At 33.7% G+C, this 17,748-nt stretch overlaps 1 long non-coding RNA gene across 1 annotated transcript; it reads left to right on the top strand.

Moving 5' to 3' along the window:
- Positions 1 to 9,599: 9,599 nt before the first annotated feature.
- Positions 9,600 to 11,219, top strand: LOC144998073 (uncharacterized). Its single transcript, XR_013660100.1, has 3 exons — positions 9,600 to 9,942; positions 10,018 to 10,154; positions 10,994 to 11,219. It is a non-coding gene; the product is annotated as an uncharacterized LOC144998073 (long non-coding RNA).
- Positions 11,220 to 17,748: the final 6,529 nt, after the last annotated feature.

Below are 17,748 nucleotides of genomic sequence, written 5' to 3' on the forward strand. Positions count from 1 at the left end.
GTTTTTTCTTGCACTTATCACACCATTTCGCCTCGCCTCCTCCTCTTCCTCCAAACTTCTTCGAATTAGACTTCGAAAATTTTCTTTTCTTGATGGAACCTGAAGTTTCTTCAGACTTTCTCCTCTCGATCGCCAACTTCAACCTTGCTGGTGGTTCTTCCCTTGATCATTTCCTCAACAGACTTGGCAGCCCAAATAGCTACCTCTAGAGTACGTGCCTGTTTTATTGGCACAGGATACTCCCATGGAAGTCCCTATGCGTACCGGTCAACTTTTGTTAGCTCGTCTGGAACGATGCGCAAAGCAAACTCCATTTTGTATGTAAAGGCATTGGTGTATTCATTAATGGATATGTTGTCCTTCTTCAACGTCAGGAATTGGTTCTCTAGCTCTAGCATATTTTGGGCCGAGCAGAACTTGCGTTTAAAGTATACTAAGAACTCTGGCCATGTTATTTGTAGTGGCTCATTAGGGCTTACGGTCTTCCTCAGAGTGTTCCACCAACGAACAGTGCCACCTCTGAACTAACGTACTGCATATGTGGTTTGTAATTTTCCCTGGCAACCACATGTCATGAAAACCAACTCCATTTCTGAGATCCAATCCATAACTCCGATCGGATCTTCCTTTTCGGTGAAGTTCAATGGTTTGCAAGTCTAGAAAATCTTTGTACTTGCTTCCAAGTCCATCATTTCCTCTATCTTGGTTGTTTTGTCTAACTATAGTCGGTTTGCCTTGACCAACAATCCTACTGAAGTTTCATCCTTCCAACTGCCCTTCATTCAATTCGGGCTGTTCAATTGGTATTGTAAGTTCTTCACGATTCTGCTGAAGCGGACGTCTAGTTTCCTCCATTTGACGATCCAACATCGTCTGAGTACCCCAACCATTGTTATTGGCTCAAGTGCTGCTGCTGCAACAGGTACTTGCTCAATCGCTGGTAGTTGAGGCTGTTGAATCCTGTTCCCGTTTGCGTTTCCAAGATAGATATTTAAATCATCTATATCACTCTGAAATGTTTACATGCTAGTTCTAATATCGTAGTCACACACTTAGAATCCTACACACATAAGGTTTCCAGATCCGGTCGACAACAGACCATAGATCCGAACAAATAATATCGTATATGGAAAACATATAGCATTTAGCATATAAAAGCATTTTAGGCAATTTCCTAAAATATTCTAGTGCTCGTGTCTAAAATATGATAGACACTCGTTTCACAATCATCACTTAGCATTCTAAGTTTAAGTCTAGAAATCTTACAAATTCCTAGGTCGCTTAAACTAATGCTATGATACCAACTGTGACATTCCCAATTTTCTCGGCCAAAAAAGACTGATTAAATTTATGCTTTTAAAATAAAATCAAAGTAATTTTCCAAAAGATGTTGCGTAATTTATCCCCAAAACAAAATATAATAAAAAATTAACAAAACGTTTGAAACGACCCAAAAACACGACCCAAAAATTTTCGTTTTTCAATGTAATCTAAACCGTAATATAAGTATCATAACATAAAACATACGCGATGTATCCCCAAAACATAATAAAATATTGTGCGGAAAACTGTATCATACAACATCAATCCAAAAAATCAAAAGACATCCCCAGGATAAAAGCTATGCTGTGGTGTGTGCGATGCTGTCACCCCGAGCTCTTCCCTTTGCTTGCGGAAGTACCTGAAACCAAACTGAAACTGTAAGCACGAAGCTTAGTGAGCTCCCCCAAACTACCACATACCATACAATAACATATAAACACAAATTGGGCCTTGCCCACTGCATCGGGCCGTAGCCCGAAAACTGCATCGGACCGAAGTCCGGAACTGACTGGGACCTTGTCCCCTGCATCGGACCGAAGTCTGGAACTAACTGCATCGGACCGAAGTCCGGAACTGACTGGGACCTTGTCCCCTGCATCGGACCGAAGTCCGGAACTAACTGCATCGGACCGAAGTCCGGAACTGTCTGACTGAACATGGCATAGCATAACACATCAACTAGCATAACACATATACGACATGCTACATCGGGCCGTGGCCCGGAACACATAGTATTTAACACATAAAACATAGCACACAAATCCTGTTCGAACCACGAAGGCATCGAACATACCAACTACTGCATCGGACCTAAATCCGGAAACTACTGCTAACTGAACGGGCCGGCATAGTGGCCTTAGACCCGTTCCTACTGGAAGGAAACTCACCTCGTAAGCTGACTGCTGAGAGTGTGTGGCTCGGGAAGCTAACGGCGGCTGCTCCTGAATCTCCTCGGCTACAAGTCCATAAACACACTCAATCAAATACTAAACACTGCGCTTGGGGTAAAATGACTCTTTTACCCTCGGTCAAAGTCAATTATCTTTTGGGCTGACTCGCCGAGTTGGGCCACCCAACTCGCCGAGTCCCACTCTTACTTTCACTCTTACTCACTGCTACTCGTCGAGTCTGGCATCGACTCGACGAGTACCCTCTTGATCCAAGAACTCAGACAATCTTCATCCGACTCGCCGAGTCGTATGAACAGACTCGACGAGTTGTTCTTGATCCCAAGAAGATTGCCTTGGACTCGCCGAGTTGATGAACAACTCGCCGAGTCCCTCCATCACTGAGTTCACCCTCAACTCGATGAGTCCACTCTCTAACTCACCTCGTCCACTCGACACTGATAAAACTGAAGAACTCGGGACTCGCGACCCAACTCGTCGAGTCGTTCTTCCGACTCGCCGAGTTGCCGCCATGCAACAGATTTTTACTTGATTTTGTTTGAATCCAACACATACAATTGATAGATTTGGGTCCAAAAAGCTGATTTACCACATAAAGTTTCCAACTTTACGTGCACAGCCTCATGAATAAGGGAAATAAGGCTAAAAGATGCATAAAATGGGTAGATCTATGGTTATCATGCAATATAACTCCAAAAAGACAGTAGATCTGGGCTCTACAACACCCCAACATTCAGATCCATAGATATATCGACTTAATAAGACGTTCATGCAAGTGCAAGGCTTGGAACAAGCATCAACTAGCTCTTAGGAGAGCTCTAATGGAAGTTTAAAGCATATAACAAGATGGAACTCCGAAAATACCTCAATTAACTCTGATTTGGCCTTGGATCTTTGCACTACAACACTTCTCCTTGCTTCTTCCTTCTTCTCCTTCTTCACACCTTCACAAAATGGCACCAAAACACATATAAGCTCTTCAAGGGAGGTTTAAGGCTCTATCACTGCGTTCTCAGGGTGAGGGAGGCGAGAATGGGGGCTATAAGGTGGTATAAATAGTGGGCAACCCGGGGATTTTAGGGTTTCACCTAGACAGACGGACTCGCCGAGTCAGGGATATGGACTCGTCGAGTCCCTGGCTCACGCGTGCCCTCAGGCGCGACCCTACTCGGCGAGTCAGGCTAGAACTCGCCGAGTCCCTCTTGAAAAACTCACTATAATTACCAATAAATCAACATACCGGGAACGGGTCGTTACAACGTTTCTTAAAGAAATAAATATTTTCATTATATATCAAAAACCTCAGGATGTCACTTTCTGAAACAGACCAAAAGTATAAACAGTAAATTATAAGCCTCACAAAAGATATTTACAACTACTGGCTTATAATTCAAAAATCCCTCTTCAACCTCCAAATTACGCTTAGGGTCCACTACCTGTAATACCAAAAACTGAGTGGGTTAGGCTTGGAGTCTGGTGAGCATATAGGGTTTTCAACCCACAATAAATAAATTTACTAATTTCATCAAACAACAGTAACTCGATTACCCATTCCCATTATCCTCACTTTACGTCCCTAAAACAACTATCACAAGGGACCTAGCCTAAGGATTTTCATCGGTCGACAACACTGCTTTGGGGGTTTCCTAGCAACTTATGTCAAATAAGGCAACCATGTGGGGGATGGAGTACAACAATTGAACACCCAGGTTCAATAACACCTACAGGTGGCGAGCCTACTAGTGTTCCACTGGGCTGTCTAGAAGAGTTCGTGGTCGTCATCTAAACTCCGCTATATGACTGAATCAACAACAACATCGAAGTCTCTCATCATTTTATTTCATCACACATCAACTATCTACCCATGTTTTACCCAACATTTTTGTAGATAAAAATACATATACAGTTTAAATCTTGTATAAAACATTCCTTCAACATTCATTTCAAATAAACAAACAATATAATTACACATAGCACGTATTTTATAGAAAATACTTCATATTTATATGTAAGATGAAAGTGACTATACACTCACTTGATAAGATGATAATCGGGCAACACCTCGTCTCTTAAGACGATCGTTTCCAAAAGACCGGGCTCCACACATGTAGAGTTTCGGATCAAAAACTCTTTTTTCTCGGGATCTTCGGGGCTCTCGAACTTGCTTCGGGTGCTAGGATGATACACTAGGCTTCGGGGGTATTTCTTGCAAAGTAGAAGAAATTTAGTGGTGTAAAGGTGTAAGGAAGTAAATAAAATCCGGCTGCCCTCGAGTTCTATTTATAGGGGCTGGAACCTCGAGTTACGTTGGGGGTATATTTAGAGTACGTTGGGCGTACTTCGAGGCAGTCCTGTACGCTGGGCGTACTAAGGGATTGTACCGGACGCATCAAGTCTACGAGCACGCGCCGATCATACGAAGTAGTAAGCGACGTGGCCCAACTCAGACCATGAACACGAGTACGTTAGGCGTACTCCTGTACGCTGGGCGTACTCCGAATTTCTAAACTTCTAAAATTCGTAATTTTTGCATACGAACTCTGTTTTTAACATTCTTTATATCCATACGTAGGTGAGACTATGCTATACAACTTTCGTTTAGACTCTGTCGGCTAATTTTGACTTTATTTTTAAAGATATATTTTGGGTAAATGGCACAAAAAACACTCTTTTTACACAGAAATTCGATTTTGACACCGTGTTTTTTTAATGTCAATTTTGACACTGTGTTTTCCAATTTGTTACAATTCTGACCACTTGACCAGTTAACCAGGTTACATGATGTGTCAGTTTTGAAGACATGGCATGTTGACATGATATGCTAACGTGTCAAAATTGATTTTTTTTCCACAAAAAACACTAAGTTTTCACTTTTTTCGATTTTGACACTAAGTTTAATTTTTTATTTCAATTTTGACTTCATTTTTAAAGATATATTTTGGGTAAATGGCACAAAAAACACTATTTTTACACAGAAATTCGATTTTGACACCGTATTTTTTTAATGTCAATTTTGATACTGTGTTTTCCAATTTGTTACAATTCTGACCACTTGACCAGTTAACCAGGTTACATGCTGACGTGACATGATGATGTGTCAGTTTTGATGACATGGCATGCTGACATGATATGCTAACGTGTCAAAATTGATTTTTTTTCCACAAAAAACACTAAGTTTTCACTTTTTTTCGATTTTGACACTAAGTTTAATTTTTTATTTCAATTTTGACACTATATATTTTTTTGTTCCAATCGAACATCATTTATCAAATTTTGTTCAATTTTGTCTATTTTCCATTTTAAACCGTATAAATATATTTTTTTATTACATTTTAAACCGTATAAACATAATTTTTTTTGTTTAAAAATCACATTTTTATTTAAATACAAGGTGTTTTTTTTTTTTTTTTTTTACATTCAAAGCATTAGTTATATCACGAGAATCAAACTAACCACAAACTTTTAATAAGATGTAAAAATTTGATGGGTTGCAAACTTGATATCCGAGTTTTGATCGACTACACGCCTACAAACCTCCAAACATATTTTAAAGTTGCATATTTAATATAAAATATAATTTTTATATAACTAATACATATTTATACATAAAAATATGGTTTGAGTGTAAAAACAAATGTAATTATACAAAACTATGGTTTTTAAATGAAAAAAAAAACATATTTATACGGTTTAAATGTATTAAAAAAATATTTATACGGTTTCAAGTAGAAAATTGTCAACATTAAACGAAATTGGAAATAATGATGTTCGATTTGGAACAAAAAAACATAGTGTCAAAGTTGAAAGAAAAAATTAAACTTAGTGTCAAAATCGAAAAAAATAAAAACTTAGTGTTTTTTGTGAGAAAAAAAATCAATTTTGACACGTCAGCATATCATGTCAGCATGCCACATCATCAAAACTGACACATCATCATGCCACGTCGGCATGCAACCTGGTTAACCGGTCAAGTGGTTAGAATTGTAACAAATTGGAAAACACACTGTCAAAATTGACACAAAAAAACACGATGTTAAAATCGAATTTCTGTGTAAAAAAAGTATTTTTTGTGCCATTTACTCATATATTTTTACAGGTCGGGACATGAAAAGTCCGTTAAAAATTCATAACTTCTTCATCTGATGTCCATTTTCATCTGTCTTTTTACCGTTAAACTATAATCAACAAGATTTTTTATTCTCGTTTAGATTGTTTCGGCTAAAAATCACTCGATCTAAATTTCGAGTTCCGGGGTGCATACTATTAAGCTGAAACTTAGAAAATTATAACTTCTTCATACGAAATCAGATTTGGACATTCTTTTTATGTATGCTCTCGGTTTAACGAACTCTATGACTTTCGTTTAGATCACTAAGGCTAAAAATCGTTCTATCGTAAATTCATTATTTACGTCACGCAATGTCGTGTCAGCTCTGTCACGAAACTTCGACATGTCATAACTCATTCGTTATAACTCGGATTTCAGTACAATTTATATATTCAGAATCCTTATTTCCATCACTACAAATTTCTTCATAGCTATCGGGTTTATCTAACGTTTATTCCCGACACTTATTTTTTATTCTTAACTTATTAAATCATAATAATTAAGTAAACAAGCATAAAATTCACATAATTCCTCTTTATTATTTCAAAACGAGTTACAAAGGTTAAACTAGACTATTACATCATCTTTAGTACTTAGCCCAAAAACACGAGCGTTACAGTTAATAATGTTAAATAAATATCAAACCTAAAGTGTAATCATAAATAAAAACTAAATTTCAATTTTAAAATAATATATTTCTTCTACTTATAAAGTTATGTCTTGAACTTTTAAGATATGATTCTTAATTTATTAGATTTAATATGTTGTTATAGGTAAACCATTATCAGTTTAAAGCTATAACGTTTGGACAGTTTATACAAAATACGAAAATACCTATATTATATATTATCATATAATTTAAAATAATTAATACATTATATGAATTTAGTATACAAATTATTATATCAAATTTAACAACAACATTATTGTTATATTAAAAAAACATATATTTATAAAGACTTCAATTATATAGGTCTTATAAAACAAACATTTTTCCTTGAACCTCATGCATTTGAAACTCCCAAGACTATCAAATTAATTTATAATTATTGAAATATTATGATTTGTAAATCCCAAAACTCTTCAAATCATGCTATTTAATTGATGATTTAAATAAAATATTTATCATATATAAGAAATTTGTATATTAGATATTGCATGTATATCAACACAAAATGATACATTATATTTATATAGTTTGAAGAGTTATGTGAGTATTTCCCTAGATGTAGGAAAGCAATTGCAACTTTTCCAAATATAAATTCATGTAAACTCAAATTGGGTGCATGTAAAGTTTTAGATATTAATCAATGTTCAAATTTAGGTATGTTTGTAAATGTATACTTGAGATAATTCTTTAAATTCATGTGTTATGCATCTTTTTATAATCACGGGATGATGAAGTGGGACTGATTATTACTTCTCATGAGCTTTTGATAAATCAACTTTCAAGCTATTTATCAGTTAGAGCAATTGACTCTATTAACATATATGTGTCTTTATGTTGTCTCTATTTTTTATGTTAAGAAAATATATGTTATGTCCAAGAGAACATTATTCAACATGTATTTTATGCTACTATAAGTTATATATTATGTTAGTTTCTATCGTTTATTTTGTTATAAATAACATTGATGTAGTTTTTTGTAATTAATTTTGATGAAAGGAGTTGACAGTTATTATTCCAAATTGTTGGTGGTAATGACGAATTAAAACAAATGATTTTTAATATGATATGATTTTATTGTTGAAAACCAATGGTTATGTGTGTTATAAAAATAAATTCTTTATAGTCTACCAAAACTTATATAGATGTATCTATTTTAAATGTTTTTATAGTAATAAAAATAAATAATTATGTTATTACATTTATCAATTTCATTTTTCCATATTCATTCTTTATCGTAAAGGAAAAGTAAAATAAATAAATTATTAATATTTTCATAAGACAATATAAGTGATAAAAATATACCTCAAGTGTAACACTGTTTCTCCTCTAACCCACTCTAAAAACACACACACATACACACACAAACACACACACACACACACACACATATATATATATATATATATATATATATATATAAAGATTGGTCGCAATATATAACGATTACTATAGTTTTGAAAGTCAAATCAAAATTTTATTTGGACTATTTATTCTCTTCTAATATTTCATAATTTTAAGGACAAAAATAAAAGTACCATATAAAAGTAGTTTTTTTAAATATAATAATGAAAATTTTTCAATAAGTAGTTTTTAATTAAGTAAATTTAATAATTGTTAAAAATAACATAAAACTAAAGAATAGATTATATTATATTAAAAAATTATTGTTATGTGAAATAATAATAATAATAATAATAATAATAATAATAATAATGGAAATATAAAATATTTAAATAAATTATTTATAAATTAGTTAAAGATACATATAGTTTAAAATAATTTTAAATAAAAAACTCAATCAATTTGATTCAAACACAACTTTTTTTATCTTTCTTATCGTATACTTAAAATTATTATAATATTAGTTACAGCTTAATATAAAAATTAGCATTTCATTGATAAATGCTTATATTGTTTTTATAATATATAATTGTTAATATTTATATTATATTATTAGATACAACTCAAGAGTTTAAAACTCCCACCACAACTCAATAATTTTTTTTAATTTAAATGTAATTATGATTTCATATTTAATGTAATTAGTCATGTCTCTATATTTTCTACTACATTCAAAAGTTTTTTAAACTTATGATTATTAATATGCAATGCTTTTTTATTTTCTAATTATTTATTATACACATTGTAGTTATATTAGTAATATATAAGTAAGTTTTGATTAAAAAAATCATATGTTTGAAGAGATTTTAGATTCAAAATGAAATAGTTAAAAAAAAAAATAAGTTTTGTCGCATGGTTATTCCAACACAGATTTTTTATAACAATGTTTCAGTATAGCAAATATATGTTGATTTCTAAATATTCATTTTGAATGATTTATAAGTGTTTAATAAGTTTTGTTTGATGTAAATGTTATAATAGATGTTGTAGTGTTTTTATTTTATTAAAAGCTATAGTGTTTTTCTATACTATTTGTTATTTGTATTATATACATATATTAGTTTCCACGGCAGTTAAGAACAATAACCTTTTGTCATTTCAGAATTTTACCACAAAATTTGTAGAGATAGGCAAGAATTTTGCCACAAAAGTTGTAGAGATTGGCAAGTTTCGTCCTTAATCTTCCTCCAGGCAATTAATTTCTTTCTATTTTCCGGAAATACAACTTCCCTAAATTCTCTCAATCCCTCCTCGGATTTCTTAATCTCGTGCTTCACTTTTTCGTCCACCGGAGATAGAGACATAGAGGATGGATGAGGGAAAAGAGGCGTTGCTGTCTGGAGCATCAGTTGAATAAGTTTTCAAATTTATACCTTATTGAACATGGTGATTCTATCATCGACGACTTCGTCGCTTCCTCTGGCTTCTCTTTCGATTTTGGTAATGTTTATCTCTAGTTTCTCTTTCTCCATAATTCGTTTTCGACCCGTTGCCGCCAGTGTGGAATCTATCAGAAGAACCGATGCGCTATCGTAAGTATATTAATGGGTCTATTTGTGTTTTTTATTTGATTGGTTTTGATTTCTCTATGTTTCAATCACTTTCAGGCCTTCGACAAGAGCAGGTGGCGTCTCTACCGGTGGAATTCTTGGAATTGTGAAGAGATGGCGTCGGAGTTATAAACGTGTCTTAGTTCCCATGGGTGAAAACTCTCAAGAAGGCTTCTGTCCAAGAGATGATTAATGTAAGAGTATCCTCTTTAAATTTCACTTTTTTAACTTATGCCAACCTATTTATTCTTATTTAGAGTTTTTTTTGGGTTGTTTGTATCTCAGTATGTAAATGACTTCATTTGAAGTTCACAAAGCTTAGAATTGGACTTTGTTGATGGGGCGATACATGTATTGCACTTTTGATTAGATGTTGAAACAAATCCCACCAGGTGTTTGTTAAAAGTTTTTAGTGAATTTTTATAGGTTTTATGTTATATCATCTATTAGTTTCTGACTGGAACTGATCATCTATTGGTTTATGAAATTTAGTTAAACAAAGAAATCAAAGAATGAAACATTGGGTTATTGTTTTTGAATCCCAGGTACAACATTTGCTGAGGTTATTTTTTGGAGTGAGCTTTTGACCGATACTATTAAGGCTAGTATTACAATATTATATATCAAAATCGATTAGTTATTCGTTTATTAGATTTGTGCTTTTGTCTGTGGTTAGTTTATAAATATGATTTTAGGGCTTTAAAATTTCATTTTTATGCATACAAATCAAAAGATGGTGTAGTATAAGAGTGATATGAAAGATTATCATTTGGTCTTTTCTTGGAAAATGCAGGGAAATATGGAAGATTTACCCCTGTAACCTTCCTTTCAGAAGATGTAAAAAGTTAAAGAAGTTAGCTTTTCGGTTTCACGCATCTTTAGAACCACAGCATATCATAGATTATCATATTTTCTGAATTGAATCATGCCATTTTTAACCATTTCATGCTTTTTCTTTGGTGTTCTTTATTTCCTCCTATGATCTACCTGAAAAATATTTCTCTCAGCTTTTAGGTGTTTATTATGTTGACAGATTTAAAACACTATTGAAGAAAGGAGTTGTGTTGTCAGGAAGGCAAGCAACAGGAGGGCACAATGTTATATCTGATGGGTTTTAGTCATAAGACATCCTATGTTCTCATACAAACCCTAATGTTTGGATCTAGGTTTCTCTATTGTACATGCTTTGAATCCAAGACTATAAACCCTAATTCTAGCATACAAGTAATCATATTAATATGTAATTGGGTTTAAGATCATACCTTGATTGTTATGTAGCAATAACAATCCCAAATCTCCTTGTATTAACTTTGGAAGGCTTAGAGTCACAAGTGTCACTCCTCTAATGGCTCACAAACACCATAAGCAAGAGGATGAAGAGGAGAGAGGTTGGAGGCTGCCAAAAACGTGTGTAAACCCTTACAAGAACCTTAGCCACGTTTTTGAGCCTTAAGGGGTCTTTATATAGTTGGGCTATTAGGGTTATCTAACAAGGAAGCCCTAATTTGGATGCTTAAGCCCTAAGCAACCCATAGACTCCTTTTATCAAGCCCATGGACGATTTCCTTATGGGTTTCCCTTTAGAATTCGTCCATCCCTTAATACAAGGCAATCCATGGCCCAAATTGCAATTATCCTATAATTACAATTCCAGTCCCTTAAGTTTAATTAATCTCTTTTAGTCACAAAACTAATTACCAATTAATTATTGACTAATATTAATTAAACAATATGATTTCTCCTTTAATATATTATTCCCATAATATATTAATAAATCATATTTAATCCTTACTCTCCATAATTCATCCTATCAAGTTGCTTTGGTGAAGGCAACCCAAAAGGACCATGCACCATCGGGTCAAGTACATACCAAAATAGTTATGGACTTAGACACTAATCCAACAGTCTCCCACTTGGATAAGTCTAACAACTATTCTGCGTATGACTTCATATAAGATACGCGTGTCCTTAGATAAGGGATCATATATTCCTCCATTCTAGATATCGTATGAGATATGATTTCTAATCATTCTCTTTGTACTACTTCTCGATTTCTGATTTATGACGACAGACTAATTGAACAAATCAAATTAGCCCTAGCCCGGCTGAGCATTTACGTATGTCATCACTAAACCATCGAGGGGCCCAAAGATATCGCTTCTATCCTACCTTGGATAAAAGGAACGGATAAACTTTGATACAATGCTCGCTTGCACTCACTCACCGAATTACACACAACAATGTGTTTTATAACACCAAGTTACTGGTGCGTTTACATATTATCAATGTGCAACCGATCAGCAAGATACAACTCACACATCTCGGTTTCAAGAATATAAGATGTTATCGTCTCACTAATCACTCGAGATAGTGATCCAAGTGAGCGTGGGTTTAATCCAATGCTCAAATCATATTCATAAGCACTCATGAACGTTGCAGCAAACATTTGCTTATGTCTAATACTCTTTTAGACAATCCACACACCAATTCACGACAATCTTCATTCATATCTACTTCCAACATATGAACGATTGTGGCCCGTTTGAATAATTCGATTATTCTTAATAAACTCAATTATTCTGGAAGTCAAAACATGCAAGGTGAAACACAAGAATAATACTAATCCCATATGGCCTCAACCTTTGAGTATAAACAAAACACGTTTTATTTATCATCATATCGATTACTCATTATTTGTCGTTTCGGGTAATCAACTTCTTGCTTGAATTCCAACACTTGTCCCATGCTCCTAGCATGCACATAATGTTTACCTATGGTTCTTACTTTTGTGAAATAGACAAATTGAACACATTTCCAATCATTCTCATTTTACAACTCCAAATCCATTTTCTTAAGTGTAAGAATATCAAATTCTCGCTACTTATAGAATATGCTAGATTCTAACACTTTATGCAACGATCCTTTCGTAATGTCACTGCACCAAAGTCACAAAGACTATTGCCAATGATATTACAAAGTCCTCTATCGGAGATTGTTACAAGACAATTCCTTAGATACGATGTCTCTCACTCAAAGTACATTCCTTTGAACATCCTTTTGCATAAAGGTTTCTAATCTAGACATAGATTTTCAATATTTACTTCCCAATATGGACACGCTTCCATATTTTCCATATGACAACTAATTTCTTAATAGAATCTTATCTATTCGTAATGATGTCGATATTGTCCATCCAATATGGAAACATTTCCATAATTTCCAATACTATACTTCCAACTACTCACAAGCGACCAATCCTCGTCGAACTTTGGATTGTCCTTTGATAGTTGTTTAATTATTTTAGTCAAAACCGATTCTAGTCCCTTTTCCCTCTAAATGTGCTAGACATTTGGAAAATTTTAGAATGGTCAAACATTAAAGCATTTGCAATCGATCCTATACCCGAAGCGTATGGGACACGACGCATAATGTTTTATTTGCTATGTTCTCAATATTCGAATTGTGAAGAGGAATGCCGTAATCATAATCGAAACTTTAAGAACACACTATGTACCCTTGACTAAGTTTATTAACATTTCTCAACCTAATCCTTTAGATTTGAAATGAAACATAATATTCTCTCCCTTAATTATAGCAAAACAACCTTTCAACTCTTACAACTTTACAAAGTATGACTCTTGTTTTCTATAATTAATATTGCCAACTATGCAATACTTGCCTTAATAATCATACAATCATAACATTTATGCTCCCACTATCATGATGATTATTATAAAACATAACACTTATGCTCCCACTAGCTTCGACATGTATTCATAAACATCTTAACTTTCAGAAAAACAATACTTATTGAATTTCTTAAGTTCATGTTTCTAATACTTAGTGCTTTGATAATCTTTTATCAAGGTTTCTTGAACTTATACACCTTTGCCTTAGATAGTTCATATGTGTGTCTTAACAATTAAGACTAATTGCCAAACCTCACAATTCAAATTATGGAAAGGGATGCCGTAACCATGATCGAATTCGAGAATGCAATTTTACAACCACTATCTTTTAAAATCTTTCTTAGTGAAAGCATTTTCTCACAATCATTTTCATGAAGGAGGAAATCTTATGACACTTAGATTTAAACGGTGTATGTGTTCCTATCCATGTGAATTTGTTAAAACCAAAGTTTACGACAAATTCAAACTCATATGGATCGAACTTTCTTAATCTTGATTTCTTGCCTTATGGTAGCACAGCTGCCCACCACGTCTTCCAAGTAGTTAAGCAGCTCACCCTTTCCTATCAATGTACTTTCCATTGATCAAGGTCCTTGCCTTTTATGCATTCAAATAAGAACTCATAGGACTCATATGCATAATTAACTTGATTGGATTGGCACAGAAACAAAATAATGTCTTCACGATAGGTTGTAAACCTCAACTCGTGTGCTAGTGATGATCGATAAGGTTTATTTGATTTGTTCTTGAAACCTTTCAAGACCATTAAGACTCCCACTGACTCCTTGACATATAAGATTCCTTTGTCAATAAACATTTCTTGACAAACAAACATTCAAGAGTTAGTGTAGCTTTTATCAAAACAAAACACTTCATAATTTTGGTCTAAGTTGGTCTTTGTCTTATTCAAGACATCACAACTTTCCACATTTGATGAATGTTATAAACCTTTAATACTTTTCACTCATTGTCACAATCTTAACTTTAAGACTTGTTATTGGAACGAAGTATGATAGACTTCTTGATTTAACCATTTTTTCAATCCTTGATTCCCCTTCTTAAACATACAATTGTACTAAGACTCACTTAGAGGATCAATTGAGATATGGTTCTTAATCATTAAGGCCTATCATAAAGCATAAAAGGTACTTTCCCTTCTTCTTAGAATGGAGAAACTTTTATCTTTCTGCCTACTTGACTCTTCTTATTCGTTCTGCTATTAATTTAAACATTTTCAATCAATTCAGAATTACACTTAATCTTATAAGCATAATCATATTTACTAAACCTTTAGTAAATCATGACGAATATCTTTGTTACTCTTATGGTGAACTGGATCAACACACAACTTTGTGTATTCGATCTCCTAGTCCTTCACTTGACACTTTGTCAATGAATTAGTCCAATTTTCAAATACGAAATTTCTCATTCATCGTGCATCCACGTTGCATGATTCCAAGTTTCTGTCCAATTGAAACTTTGGGTGATGAGAAACTCTCCCTATTTGGTAAATTCTTGACATTTCCATAAATAACATAACTAAGAATCATATCCATTCGTTGTAGAAATATGCAAACATCAATTTTCACATAACGATTTCATTGCAAGGAAGTAAACAAATAAATAAATAAGTCAAACAAAATTTATTTTATTTATAAAAGCAGCGGAAAAAAATATTTGTCCTTACAATGCAAAATTTATTGAAAACTATGTAAAAAGAAAATTTCTAACAACTCTATCATAACTATCTAAGCTCAAAATCCAATCTTCAAGTCCATGAGATCGAGATCCATCTCTTGTGATTAGATTCATCTTGCTCTCTTATCAAGCTTCCTTTCTTTTCACCGATCCTTCAAAACATTCAAATGCAATCTTATCACATCATGTATTAAGAATCAATGAATAAGAACTTAATGGAGTTAGATAGTGGATTCTTACCTAAAGCGTAGTCATACTTTTGACTCTCCCATCTCTTAGATCTCTTAGGTAAATAGGGCAACTTCGTCTCCAATGCCCCTTCTCTTGGCAATAAAAGCAAATTGATTCTTTTGGAACAACACATGGAACTACTTCAGACATCGCCTTTCACTTATGATCAAACTTTTCGATCATTGGATGTCTTCCATTGCCATTGTCTAAATCCATAGAGGTCTTGAAGGCAGATTCTCCAATCAACTTTGCTTTTCTATTGTGCCAAACCATTGTTGATTCAGCAGCAATAAGCATGTAGGTGAGATCTATAAGTGTCACGTCGTGGTTCATCATATAGTACTCTCTTACGAACTCACTATACGAGTTAGGAAGTGACTGAAGAACCCAATCAACAGCCATCTCTTCACCGACAACGGATCCCATCATTCTTAACCTATCAATGTGTGACTTCATCCCTAAGACGTGTGCACACACCGACTTGCCAAAAGGGCTTGAGTGATATTGAACTTTTCAGTTTTACAATCTTGTGGGTTAGGGAGAATAATTGGAGGAGGAGGAGGAAGTGAAGCATGATTTCTTGTTCCTCGATCGAATTGTGGAATATCATCTTCATGTGGAATGCTTGTTCCACGGGATTTGAGAAGACCATAGTTGTCGAACTTTGACATCGGGAGAAAAACGAATTCAAGTTAGTTGATTGATTGAGTCCTTGGTAAATCACCCAAATGAAATTCCAAGGCTAGGACCCAACACAATATCCTACAACTCGGGAGAGGGATGCCGTAACCCAAATTGCAGAACATTTGAAGGTAAGTGAATGACGATTCACTAATTTCCACCATGAGAAACGAAAAAGAAATTTACGTTTTAAATCTATGAAAACTCCTAGATCCTTTGAGATTCATTGAACATTTCAATGGCATGTTTAAATCTCGATATGCCCCTCTTGTTTGTGACTGGGATGCCGAGGATCACAAAGCGGGTGTGAATAACCATGCAAACTACATGGTGCCCTCGCATGTTACAATCACCTATTCGATGTGCCGGTAAACCACACACGCTCCACCAAACTATGACAAACATTGAGTCACCCTTTGCTACCTTTGCTTAGAACCATTTAGTGTGCCGGTAAACCACACACGCTCCACTGACGTCTTCGCAAGGGCACAAAGTGTAATTTCATGGAATTGCATCAATTCACTTTTACCTAAGTAACTAAGATTGGGAATTTGAAAAACATTTAGTTACTTTGTATTTCATTATACTTATAATGGAAGGTTTCGTCCTATTCTACCCGTTCGGCTAACGACCCTCCACTAGTCAAGAGTGCGGTGGGTAAGAGTGGATATCCATTCAATCGCCATTTTATAGGCAATTTCCTTAAACACCCCTTATAGACCAGCTTCGTGAATGAGGCCTACTAATGGTAAGACTGACTTTTACTCATACATATATATAATGTTAGACTTTTAATGTTATATATAGTATAGGGTGTATTTTATACTTTTAAATACTATATGGTTAACTTTAACAATTACACTTTTAATTCAATTAAAAGGTTAACCTAAACTTTTATGGATTTATTAAACCTCTTTTAATTATACTCCTTAATTAATTAATAAAACCATAAGGGTGTGATTTGAACTTTTCAAAACATTACTAGAGTTTTAGAATTTAACATTTCTAATTAAACCTTTTAATCAACTTTTAAATTCCAAAACTTGAGGGCAAGTTTTGAAACCTTTTTTAAAACATTAGGGTTTTAACTATTTAAATTTCAAAACTTCAAAACTTTTGGGTTCAAATTTAAATTATAAAACCTAAAGGGTAAAATATGAAACTTTTCATAACAACAAGGATCAAATAACAAATAATCTAAACTAACATTTAGTTACATAATTATCCATATTTGATTTGTTTAATGATTTCTTGCAAAACAATTTATCAATTTACTCAAAATAATTAATCAATTATCTTATAAGGAAACAATTATCTTGTTAATTGATAATTATCTTTAATTAGATCAAGAATATAGTCATATATATCATAAAATCGGATTTATATTGATCTAACATGATAAGGTAACTATCCAAATGCAAAAACAGCAAGAAATCCCGAGATAAGCATTATCTGATGCTCGAACTCGCCGAGTACTACACTGTACTCG

The sequence above is a fragment of the Lactuca saligna genome, chromosome 5 (genome assembly GCF_052625555.1).
Source record: "Lactuca saligna cultivar CGN05327 chromosome 5, ASM5262555v1, whole genome shotgun sequence".
Taxonomy (NCBI): Eukaryota; Viridiplantae; Streptophyta; class Magnoliopsida; order Asterales; family Asteraceae; genus Lactuca; species Lactuca saligna.